Genomic DNA, 13,141 nt, shown 5'->3' with positions numbered 1-13,141 from the left:
TGATTTGGTGATTGTTTATGGTGGTATAATGATTTAAGACGTAACCGAAACTCGGATCGTAATCGTAACCTCGTTAAAACGAATAAAACTCAACTTACATTTTTGCAGAAGTTCATGAATGTATAAACCATAGTTTCTTAAAAAGTGAGACTTGATTATGATATAAAATTTTATGAGGATCGTTTAGGATCTTGAATCGCTTGATTTCAATTTACGGATCAAAGGTAATGACCGTTTTAGTAAAGGTGATTTACACGACAAAAATTGCTATAAATTATGAACTTTGTAAATAGTAATGATCGACTTAAAAATATTTAAAAATCATGAAATTTTTAAAGAGAGTAAGAAATAGATTTTATTAACTTCCATAAAAATTTGAAGTAAAAATATTGATTTTTCAATTTTATAAAAATGTCGGAGCCGAGGTCGCGCGGAGTAGTAACATCAAAAACAACCCCCTGTTAGAAACTGCTACTTCGGGATTTTCACCCTTGTTACCAGAAAAATATTTTCAAATGATGTGTTCTAAATTTTCTCTAGATTGAGAACGCGAAAATGGTGCGTCAATTGAGTAAACGGTTTGAGAGATATCGACGTTTTAGTGAAAGTGGTTTAAATAGTAAAACTCCGTAGTTGATCAAACTTTTAAAATGTTTTTCACCTATTTAAACTCATTTTATCAAAATGGAACTTTTATGATAAATATTACAAGCACTCAAGAAGCTCCTAGAGGTAGTTTCGTATTAAAATATAAATTTAACGATTTAGTAAAAATGTCAGAGTGTGAGTCGCGTAATAGTCACATTCGGTAAAGTCAACTCTAGAAGACCACTTTGGCTGTCCGTTTCGATCAAGGATTTATACTTATTTCGAGTCGGTCAAATATTGAAAATTATGAATTATTGAACATATTATAAATATAAGTTGGTGATAAGAGTAGGAATGCTGATTAAGATTATGATGTTTGTTGATTAGAAAACCCGGAACGAGAGGAAGTCGGGAAACGTATCTTGGACTCCAGGCAAGTTTTCAAACCCTACCTTTTTGAAACTGTTGTGTTGTGTTTGTTTCAAATAATGTCGATATGTACATGATGCTATATTTATGATGTTTTACGAATTATGTTATATAATATCATACGATATGATAATGATTTTGGTATATATATATATTACCGAATTTCAATCGATAACGCTAGAGAGTAGCATTGTATATATGAGGAGTACATTCTAGACTGAGGATCGGTCAGTATAATTTGATGAAAATCCGGAATTATTACGGATTTGTTTTATTTAAGAATATTAACGCTATAGTAGAGCGTGATGTATAAGTTGTAAGACCGTCGGTCAGTTTTTATAAAGTATAAACCCGGGAATCATCCCGGAGATGTTTTGGACGATTAAAAGTCTGTACTTGTTTTATCCCAAGGGACTCGGTGTCCACTTGCGATGTAACACCCCCAGATCCGGGGTCAGGGATCCGGGTCGTCACGGTCTTTCTTTCCACAATATCACTTCACTTAATTAACAATAAATAACCTCATGCTGTGACCCCACACTAACACACACCACAACCCGTTATAGTCTCAGAGATGAAATTGAAATAAGTACAAGTCTTTGAATCCACAATTTAAAAGTTATTACAACCCAAAATACTTACTTGATAAGTTTACAATTAATTGCCATTATCTGTCACAAGTTATAATTATACATAAATGAATTCCCAAAAGTAGAAGGTCTGGTCTACAAATAGATCTACCTCTGCAGCTATAGCAGCTATGATCTCAACGGGAAGGCGCGGGGCGCTTCCCACGCTCTTAAGCTGGGTCTGCTTGAGTCTGGCCATCTTTCCTAACTGTTGTTGTGTGATGAAGAAATAAAGCAAGAGTGAGCATTACAGCTCACAAGATAATATATAGTGTAAACAATAACGCAAGCATCTAAATGGATAACTTGCTGGAAACCTTTATCAGGTGAAAGATAATTACTTACTGGATATAAGCAAAAACAAGGGATGAAGTTATCAAATACTTCACTATACTTATATCATTTATAAAGCTACTTGAACTACCACTGTTCAAAGTATTATAGGTTTCAAAAGGTCATCCCATAGATGAGACCACAAGTTAAGACTTGAATAGATTCAATCTTTGAAATATTATTGAATGAAATAAAGTTACGAGATACTTTATTTAGTCCCGATATATATATATCCACATATATATCTCTTAAACATTTCCTGGAACCTCTGTTATGTAAAGTATGAACAGAGTTTGTAACATCCAATGAATTTTGGAAAGGAAAAGAAATTTGGCATAAACCCGATATCTTGCTGATCAGGCAAAGATACCAATAAGTAACCTTTTCTACTAGTAGATGGATGAATCCCCCACCGGTCATCACCCTGGCCACATAAGGACCTTGTGCTGGACCGCCACCCGGCCTCTTACGCGTTGATGGACTGCCACCCAGCCACTTACACTTTGATAGACCGTACCCCGGCCTGTCGCTTATGCCGACTCAATTAGATGGACTTACTTCCCGAACGTTGGGCAAGTAATCAAATTGTTTTCCCAAAACAGCAACCAAGTTGCGAATGTAAAATACACCACAGAGTCGGATCCCCCAGGTTTTGAGCGACTATTTAAATCCCCTTTGAAAGGAAGATCTTAAATATAAAAATGAGTTTTTGGGTCCACTCTAACTTTAAAAATCATTTTGAAGACTCGAAAACATTTTTTAAGAATGTTTGGAGTACTGCAGATTCATTAAAATAAATCAGTCCCGATATATTAGAAATATCTGAATATTATTATTTAAATAATATTCTCATAAAGATAATCCTTATAAAAATATTCGAAGTAGAAGTTTTAAAACTCATACTTGAAATGGATATTAAATAACCAAAAATATACTTATATGAAAGTACTATCTTCATTTGAATAATCGAAAATAAGTTTGATTATCGAAACATTATTCTTTAATAAAATAAAGAATATTATTAAATAATAAGCGGAGCCATAATACCTCGAATGAATATTATAAATAATATTCATTAAATAAAATAAACGGAGTCATACATCCTCAAATGAATATTCAAATAATAATCATTAAATAGAATAAACAGAGTCATAAGTCCTCGAATGAATATTCAAATAATATTCATTAAATAAAATAAAGTTATCGAATAAGCCTTATTCGATCAATAGTTTTGAAAACTATATCCATATATATATATATATATAATTATATATATATATATATATATATATATATATATAATATACTAGGGAACATCGACTCCTGGTTTAGAAATATCTTCACCTTTGGGTCCCCTATACTAAGGGTATACGCAACTACTACTTATCTCTCGCATAGGTATTATGCAACTAATAAGCATTTGAACCAACATATATATAAATCAAGAATACGAAACAGGCATGCATATATACCATATCACATGCTCCAATATATCGCAAGAATTTGCTAATAACAAATATGCATTTATCACAAGATCATGCATATACACATATACATCACAACAACAGTTTATACGGGTAGAAAACTTGCCTGAGCGACTGGGGGTTACAAATGGCTCGGGACGAGTCTGGTAACCTATAAACAACATGTGAGTTGGAATTAAACCAAAGTCACTTGTAAATCTATACTTTAACCAAATTAGACTCTAACGCTCGCTTTGCGCTTACTGATTCTCTTAAGTCACTCGAGTACCCTCGGCTCCACCATTTTTAACAAATTAACCATTACGAGTTTTAAGGCGATTATTTCGCGAGTGTCTTACCAACTGCCTAACACACTTAACATAATTTTTTCATACTCCAATTAGTCCTTTAAGGTCTTTAACAAAGGTTTAAAATTAAGGCGAGGGGTAATGATTCGTTCGCGAAACGTCGTTACTTAAAACGGCCGTTTCTCCTAAACCGTACATCAGAATCAAACGAACCACATATCAAAACGAAGCTCGTAACATGAACTATCTAAACATGGCAATGGTCAAAACCTAGCAGGGATTTCTCGGGTCCTAATGTTATGAACAAAAGCAGTCTAAAGTAAATCGAACATTACGACGACTATGTTTACGCGATTTCCCAATTTTATACCATTCCAATTCAACCACCAATCAATCCCAATTCATTCATACAACCAACATCCATCCTCACTACATCATAAAAGCCCCAATTAACTCAACATTAACAATTTATACTTATTCTTAAACTTGAATTTAAACTATACTTAAATCCTTTAACCAAACCAAAAGATTTCAACCTTCAATTCACTACCATTCCAACCCAAACTCTAAACCAACAAGCATCAAGCTACTCTTTTACCATAACTATCAAAATCATCCTAATATAAAAAGTAAAGCTAGGGTTTGGAGATGTTATACCTTCCTTGAAGTGATTGGAGTAGCTAGGAAGCCTTAAGAAGCCTTGAGATGACTTAGGGATGCTTGGATCTTAAAGGAAAAACAAGAAAAATCAAGTTAAAAATCTTGAAATCACTATTCATTGTCTTCTTCATTGATTTCTTGGAGAAGATTGTGAATGATTTGGAGGCTTAAACTCATAGGATAGCTATATCTATGCATAAGGAGTACTAGATAATTAACTTACCAATTAAGGAAGCTTGGAACTTGAATTTTGAAAATTTTTCTTCTTGAAATGGAGAAAAGCCGAGAGCAAATGTGGGAGAAATGAAATGATTTTGTATTTTTGATTTGTTTAGCTTAGCTTGGTTGTTTTTGTTTTGTTTTTGGTTAATTACCTTTCTAACCTTGAACTTTGTGTAGTTTTAAATCAACCACACCTCTTTCCCCTTATGTCATGCTTATGTCATGCTTATGATGTCATCATCCCTTAATTGCCCTCTTCTTATTGGTTGGATGGCCTCATCATCCCTAACCTCCTTGATTAACTTCCTAATTGTTTGCCTAATGACCGCTGATCTGTTATACGGTTCGCTTAACTTTCGTTCTCGTTTCTCGTTTGAGGGATCATACCCGGGATCTTATTACTTGGGTTTCCTTAGCCTTTCTCAATACATTATATTCCTTTTATGATCCTCTCTTATAATCCTTTTATTTAAATCCTTTTTATCCTGTTACCTTATACTCAATTCTTTCCGTATCTAGTGGATTTCCGGGAAAAATCAAAGTGTTCGGAATTGGATTCTGACGATCTTTACATACACTTATATACCATATAGAGTACTAATAAAATCTCAGAATATCCATAAAAGAAACCCTACATAGTGTGGCATGAACAGTTTTCTTATTCAGCAATATCAGCAAAAACACTATTCATAAGGGTTACAAAAAGTTCAAAATTTTGGGGTTATTACAGTCTCCCCTCCTTAAAAGGATTCCGTCCCGGAATCAGATAGAAAATGAATAGGCTTTCTTAACATTGCACTTTCTAACTCTCGAGTAAATTTTCCCACATTGTGGTTCTTCCATCAAACTCTAAATACTTTGATAACCCTTCTCCTAAGCACTTGTTCCTTTTTACTCTATAACCCTTCCTGGTTGCTCCATATAGGTTACATCGGGTTGCATGTCTATGCGCTCATATGCCCCTATTTATCTGGCATCCGAATTACACTTCCTTAACATTGATACGTGGAACACGTTAAGAACTTTCCACATGTTCGGGGGTAGGGTTAGCTCATATGCTAGCTTCTCAATACGTCTTAATACCTCAAAGGGTCCAACAATTCGTGGGCTTAGCTTTCTTTTCTTTCCGAACCTCATCCATCCTTTCCAAGGGAATACCTATAACAGCACTAGGTCCCCTACTTCCTATTCCTTGTCCTTTCATATCAAATCAACATACTTCATGTGCCCATCTTGGGCTACTACCAGCCGTCCTCTAATTAAATCTATTATATCCTTGGTCCTTTGGACCACTGTTGGTCTAAGCATCTTGCGCTCTGCAACATCATCATATCATAAGGGAGATCGACATTGTCTTCCCTTAAGGATCTTATAAGGCGACATCTCGATAATGACATATGATCTATTTTCATAAGAAAACTCAATCCGCGTTAAGTGATCATTCTAAATTCATTCAAGTCTATTGCACAAACTCTCATCATAGCTTCTAGCACTATGGCTTTTGCTTCTCAATACCCATTCTTTTCCAGTTTGTAGTCATTACTATCTTCCGTACATAATACTATACTGGTTACACTTTTTCTCGTTAGCGTTCTATAACCTTTTAATAACCACGTCAACCTTAGTATCACAAATGCGTTAGAATCGGAATACCACCGTACTGATACTACTTCCTTTAGTTGCTTCCATCTTCGAAAGCTTGGTCCTTCATATAGAAGTAAAAAAATTTATTGAGAGATCACTATGATCATGAACACTTGTTATATCGCATAGTTAGTACAGAAGGTGGCCAGCCTTTAGTACTTGACAAGCAACTAAACAATAGATGGTATCCTACTAGGCTTCTATCACACAGATAGATAGTCATTCGGCAATACCTCCCCTTCTGGAAGGGTTGTTCTTCTCATCTTACATGAAATGAAAAGAAGAGAAAAGAACGAACTGAAGAGAATTGTATATTCGTAAAAAAAAAAAATTATTGCCATAAAATATATGGCTTGGAATCTAACTCTGAACTATAGAGGTTTGTCATAGGAGAACAAAACATATATGTATTTATATCAACATTAAGTATTATAGCATCGTATTTCACATGCCTAAATATTTTTGCTATTCCGTCCATCATTCTATGGACCCATGCTCTTCCTCGAGCTTATACACAATCACCTTTGAAACTTCCTCGATATCGAAAATCGAATCTGGGATCTCATTCTAGATATCATCGTTACTAGAATTCTATGCTTGCACCGCAACCTTCCTCATATAGTAACACGACTCTCTTTTCATAAGAGGGAATAAATATTCAATAGGTAGATACTCTACTTAATTAGTCTATCAATGATAACTTATGCACTACCACGACCCGATTAGTGGTACTCAATCTCAACATCCATTCCAATACAACTCTCACGGTTGTAATCAGCTCATTACTCGCAGAATCATTGCTACATTACTATGGTCCACCACTGGCCTACTGTCGTCATTCACTTTCCATGAAATCTTAATATCTAACCATACGGAGTCCATACATGTCGTATAGAATACTTCTAAGGAGTTAACATAATCACCAATCATAATTCATGAAGAACACTCTAAACTCTGACGCACTTTCATGACATGAAGTAGATAAAATTACAGAAGAGTTTCAATCAAAGCAACGATAGCAGGTTAATACCCTTCTTAATCATATGCCTTCAATAGAAGACTTAACTCAAAGGTTCATTTAGTCCTTCTTGAAACATGGTCCTGGCTTATCTCAAGATAGTACCTTCTAAGATAGATAGCCCGCTCATGGAGATTACATGAATTAAACCTTTACCCAACTACTATTACGGTTGAGTATTGCACAGTCATCAGAAGGAATGTCAATCTTCCGAACCGTAATACAACCTTCCCGGCTTCAACCATCATCACTGTATTCCTCTCGCACGAGCGCCTATAATTATCCTCTTACATTTAAAGTGTCGGACACCTCTTTGGCCTTTCCTGATAGTAAAATTTCCTTATAATCAATGTCATTTTAACCACCTCCAACTAAATTTTCTACCTCATTTCAATCACTGCTTATGTGAAAATGTTTTTCTTAAATCCTGGTGAGAGAAAAAAAATTTACCATTTTTCCATAAGTTATTGCCTTAGTCTTTAGAGGTTAATCACTGTCACGACTGACTCTCAATCATACTTAGAACATCTTTTATCTTAGGTCCTAATTGCCCTGAACAATTTCGACCTTTACTGGTTCGATCCATACTTTCTCGTGGTTTAACACGTGCCCCACTTGGCATCATTATAATTACGTCACATTTCCTTTATCAAAATTTCTATTCTTGAGAATTTTGAATATTACCTTTCTCCTTGTAAAACCTCTAAGGTTATCCTTGAATCGTTCCTCATGTATTCCCTAGATACAGGGCATATCAAGATACCATTTATTAATACCAGAATTATTGTCTATATACTTCTGGAAAAAAATTCTCCACTAATTCTTAAAGGTTGTTATTACCTTAATCCTTTTCAATTCATATTGTCAAAACTCATACTATCCCTATTAAGGGTGAAATGCCAACCTTCATGCATTCCCCTAGGATTCGTTTTAAGTTACCGATGTTCTATCCTTAATTCCACCTTTAAAAAGGTACATGCATCCTTCCATGGATAAATCAAGTCATATATCCCTGATAAGGGTGTCTTATTCAATCATTCCCACCTCGATAGTATATGCCTAATTTCACAATAACATCTGTATTCAAAATGAGGTCAATCAATATGGCCTCCAAAAGATAACTACGGTTATCTACTTTTCTTGCTTGATTTGGTAACGATAACAAGGATGTTCTGGAAGATATTGGTCGTGTTCAACGTGAACTTCTTCTTAATAATTCTGTATTTACTTTTGTTGTTTATCTCAACAGTCATCTCAATGTTGGGATATCTCTCATACCTGGCGTCTCCCTTCCTGGGTATCAAGCCACCGGTCTTACACTTCACATTCTTGAAGGTCACTTCCTTCATCCAATTTTCCTAATTTCTTACTTCCTTGTCTCCTCAGTCTATCCGCGTCTCAATATTTATCCTTCGAACTATCTCAAGGTTTCCTCAAATCCTCCCAACTTACAGGGGATAAAATATATGTATCTCTTATTCCTTCAATCATCAACTTTAACTCATGGTGAATCACCCTCATCCTGACGATTACATACTTTTCTATTTCTATTGCTACGAGTCTTTAGGGTTTCCTCATACCCAACTCCCTTATCATTCCTCAAACTCTATTGCCTTTATATTACTTTCCACTTCAGTTTCTTTTTATTTTCCTTTCTCTTATCATTATTTCATGAACCCACTAATCATTGACTTCAAGCATCACATCGTTCTGGGATTCTTGTCATCAGAACGAATCTTGACAACTTTTACAACTTAGCTTCATATTTCATCATACTCGTCCGCCTTTGTTCTGACTCTAAAACTTTTACACTATCTCCATAACTTGGGAATTACTTTCCCGAAAATAATTGACTAAACTTTAATCAGTTTATTCTAACCTCTGGCTCCGTGACTTTCTTGGTCTTTCACCAGTGGTGGCCCTTCTCTTAGGAGGGTAAGTGACAAAAATAGTCTTTTGTGATTCGTCCATCATTTAGAATCTAAAATGATTCCAATATTTCCTTTAGCCAGGCTCTTGCCTCGACTGGGTCAGCTTGTTCCTTGGAACTCTAAGAGCTTAGCGACTTAAAGAACCTGAAAGAATTTCTCACCGCATTGTTTCCTCAAGGTGGTGGTTGGGAATAAAATTATAAGTTCTGTTTAGACAGGTCCATGAATTGTCATATAGGAGTACCGTCTCGGGTCCCCTTTCCTTACTCGACTCCCGTTTCCATAGTATGAACGTTCCCTCATTCTCCCCATAATCGGGGTCATCCTACATGTTTTAAATCCTCATTATCCACTCCATTATGTTATGGGTTCCTTCTATCTTGATGGCGACCTCCCTGACTATCACGTTCAGGGTTTGCTCTAAATCTTATTCCTCAAACTAGCTTTCATCTAAGATTTCATCTTTAAGCTCTTGAACATTTGGAACCCAAATTCTGTAGGAATACCTCATTATTCCCTTATCATCTTTCTCAGTATTAATCTCTTATCTATTTGTTGGCTCTCTGCCTTCATTCATCACTTTTTCTGGCATAATATGTTCTTTTCCAATAATTCGGGCTGTATTGCAATCTCAAACAGCTTTTCGGTACCGGCTCCGATTACCTTCATATCTATTTCCATTTTCTCAAAATCTCTTATCAACTTTCCCAAAGACATTATCATCTTGAGTCTCTCCTTTACACTAAGGGCATTAGTCACCATTTTGGCTTTCCCTGGATGATAAAGAATCTCATAATCGTAATCCTTGATTAGCTCTAATCACCTCCTCTGGTGCATATTGAGCTCTTCCTGCGTGAAAATACACTAGAGCACTTATGGCTTGTGTAAATCTCCCACTTCTCTCCATACAAGTAGTGCCTCCAATCTTTAGGGCAAAACTATTGCCATGAGCCCATGCTCATGGGTGGGGATATCGAATTTTATATTCGCTTAGATGTCTTGACGCGTACGCGATTACCTTGTTGTGTTGTATAAGAAGCACCTTAATTCCTTATGCGAAGCGTCACTACAGATCACAAAATCTTCTTTTCCATCCGGCAATGCCAACATAGGGGCCGTCACCAACCTTTGCTTTAGTTCTTAAAGGCTGTTCTCGCATTTCTCTGTCCATTCGAACTTCTCAGTCTTATGAGTAAGCCGCGTTAAAGGGGCTACTATCTTTACAAACTTGAACGAACCTCCGGTAGTGACCGGCCAATCCTACCTCTGGTAGTTTCCCTAACCATGGTCATTAATTCCTCAATGGTCCTTTATTCATTCTTGTTGGGATCCTCCACGAGATCCTCCTCAGCAACAATCTCATCTAGGACAACATCCTCAACCACTACATCCTCAATAGGAACATCATCCGGGCCCATGTTAGGACGCTCTATCGGATCCACACTCTGATCTCCAATAACTAATAAAATATCATCGCGTTGTTGCTTCTCAACCTCAGGGTTCGGAGTCCCGCTACCATATACGATAACGAACTACGCTCTTATCATGATATTTATAAGGGTTCCCATAAGGGTTTTAACTGTCAGTACTACATTAGGTAGCCCGACTATGAACTTGGCAAGAGTTCTTATTATCTTAATGAACTTATTATCTTAACGTCACATCATCTCTGAGGTTTATAACGCTTAGCTCTGATACCACTTCTGTAACACCCCCAGATCCGGGGTCAGGGATCCGGGACGTCACGGTCTTTCTTTCCACAATATCACTTCACTTAATTAACAATAAATAACCTCATGCTGTGACCCCACACTAACACACACCACAACCCGTTATATTCTCAGAGATGAAATTGAAATAAGTACAAGTCTTTGAATCCACAATTTAAAAGTTATTACAACCCAAAATACTTACTTGATAAGTTTACAATTAATTGCCATTATCTGCCACAAGTTATAATTATACATAAATGAATTCCCAAAAGTAGAAGGTCTGATCTACAAATAGATCTACCTCTGCAGCTATAGCAGCTATGATCTCAACGGGAAGGCGCGGGGCGCTTCCCATGCTCTTGCGCTGGGTCTGCTTGAGTCTGGCCATCTTTCCTAACTGTTGTTGTGTGATGAAGAAATAAAGCAAGAGTGAGCATTACAGCTCGCAAGATAATATATAGTGTAAACTATAACGCAAGCATCTAAATGGATAACTTGCTGGAAACCTTTATCAGGTGAAAGATAATTACTTACTGGATATAAGCAAAAACAAGGGATGAAGTTATCAAATACTTCACTATACTTATATCATTTATAAAGCTACTTGAACTACCACTGTTCAAAGTATTATAGGTTTCAAAAGGTCATCCCATAGATGAGACCACAAGTTAAGACTTGAATAGATTCAATCTTTGAAATATTATTGGATGAAATAAAGTTACGAGATACTTTATTTAGTCCTGATATATATATATATATATATATATCCACATATATATCTCTTAAACATTTCCTGGAACCTCTGTTATGTAAAGTATGAACAGAGTTTGTAACATCCAATGAATTTTGGAAAGGAAAAGAATTTTGGCATAAACCCGATATCTTGCTGATCAGGCAAAGTTACCAATAAGTAATCTTTTCTACTAGTAGATGGATGAATCCCCCACCGGTCATCACCCTGACCACATAAGGACCTTGTGCTGGACCGCCACCCGGCCTCTTACGTGTTGATGGACTGCCACCCAGCCACTTACACTTTGATAGACCGTACCCCGGCCTGTCGCTTATGCCGACTCAATTAGATGGACTTACTTCCCGAACGTTGGGCAAGTAATCAAATTTTTTTCTCAAAACAGCAACCAAGTTGCGAATGTAAAATACACCACAGAGCCGGATCCCCCAGGTTTTGAGCGAGTATTTAAATCCCCTTTGAAAGGAAGATCTTAAATATAAAAATGAGTTTTGGGGTCCACTCTAACTTTAAAAATCATTTTGAAGACTCGAAAACATTTTTTAAGAATGTTTGGAGTACTGCTGATTTATTAAAATAAATCAGTCCCGATATATTAGAAATATCTGAATATTATTATTTAAATAATATTCTCATAAAGATAATCCTTATAAAAATATTCGAAGTAGAAGTTTTAAAACTCATACTTGAAATGGATATTAAATAACCAAAAATATACTTATATGAAAGTACTATCTTCATTTGAATAATCGAAAATAAGTTTGATTATCGAAATATTATTCTTTAATAGAATAAAGAATATTATTAAATAATAAGTGGAGTCATAATACCTCGAATGAATATTATAAATAATATTCATTAAATAAAATAAACGGAGTCATACATCCTCAAATGAATATTCAAATAATAATCATTAAATACAATAAACAGAGTCATAAGTCCTCGAATGAATATTCAAATAATATTCATTAAATAAAATAAAGTTATCGAATAAACCTTATTCGATCAATAGTTGTGAAAACTATATCCATATATATATATATATATAATTATATATATATATATATAATATACTCGGGAACATCAACTCCCGGTTTAGAAATATGTTCACCTTTGGGTCCCCTATACTAAGGGTATACGCAACTACTGCTTATCTCTAGCATAGGTATTATGCAACAAATAAGCATTTGAACCAACAGATATATAAATCAAGAATACGAAACAGGCATGCATATATACCATATCACATGCTCCAATATATCACAAGAATTTGCTAATAACAAATATGCATTTATCACAAGATCATGCATATACACATATACATCACAACAACAGTTTATACGGGTAGAAAACTTGCCTGAGCGACTGGGGGTTACAAATGGCTTGGGACGAGTCTGGTAACCTATAAACAACATGTGAGTTGGAATTAAACCAAAGTCACTTGTAAATCTAT

Source organism: Apium graveolens, chromosome 5 (genome assembly GCF_009905375.1).
Source record: "Apium graveolens cultivar Ventura chromosome 5, ASM990537v1, whole genome shotgun sequence".
NCBI classification, from domain to species: Eukaryota; Viridiplantae; Streptophyta; class Magnoliopsida; order Apiales; family Apiaceae; genus Apium; species Apium graveolens.
The sequence above is the reverse complement of the archived record's forward strand: the minus strand, read 5'-3'. Positions refer to the sequence as shown.